Genomic DNA, 803 nt, shown 5'->3' on the forward strand with positions numbered 1-803 from the left:
CGATGTGTGTTAGTTGCTCACACACAGGGTTCGTGTATTGTAATTTCATCACCGAGAGACTGGCTAAAATCCATAGAGAAGGATACGTTGGAAAGAACTTGTGCAGTTTAATTCCTTATGTAAGAGAACTGGATACAACAGAGGCGATTCCAACACTGTCTCTGCTCCTATTTTACTTCTCCTAATTCCTCTCTGACACTACTTACTGGCTGACTTCTTATGGATTCTTAGTCCTACTGTATTTAATACTGACTCGTGTTGGCTCAGTACCTCCTTTTATGAAAATATTTGCTATATCTAGATAATTCCACCACATTACAAAATCTCCTTGATCATCTATGTCACATAACGTAAGAGCCACATTTCTACAATATACAATACAAACAATAGAAACAATGCTAGCCCAGGCTCCACCCACCCGAAGAAGAGAACCAGGGAAAACTCCCCCGCGCTACCCCCACGGGTGACGCAATTCCTGTTTAGTCCCTCCAAGAACTTTTCAGGTAAAAGGCAGATTACAAGAAAAACATAAACCTATTTAGAGCAGTGAACCTCATTGCTGTCACGATAATGTAACATCATGAAAGAATTTGGTTATTTTTTGTAACATTTCTAAAATTTTGATAAGTTTTTTCACCAAATTGTGTGTGTGTGCGTGCGTGTGTGTGTGTGTGTGTGTGTGTGTGTGTGTGTGTGTGTGTGTGTAATTCACCACGGTCGTCTGCTGATCACCCAGCCAGTCTTCCTCATTACAGAGCGAGCTCAGAGCTCATACCGATCATCGGGGACTGAGACCACAACAC

The sequence above is a fragment of the Portunus trituberculatus genome, chromosome 47 (genome assembly GCF_017591435.1).
Source record: "Portunus trituberculatus isolate SZX2019 chromosome 47, ASM1759143v1, whole genome shotgun sequence".
NCBI classification, from domain to species: Eukaryota; Metazoa; Arthropoda; class Malacostraca; order Decapoda; family Portunidae; genus Portunus; species Portunus trituberculatus.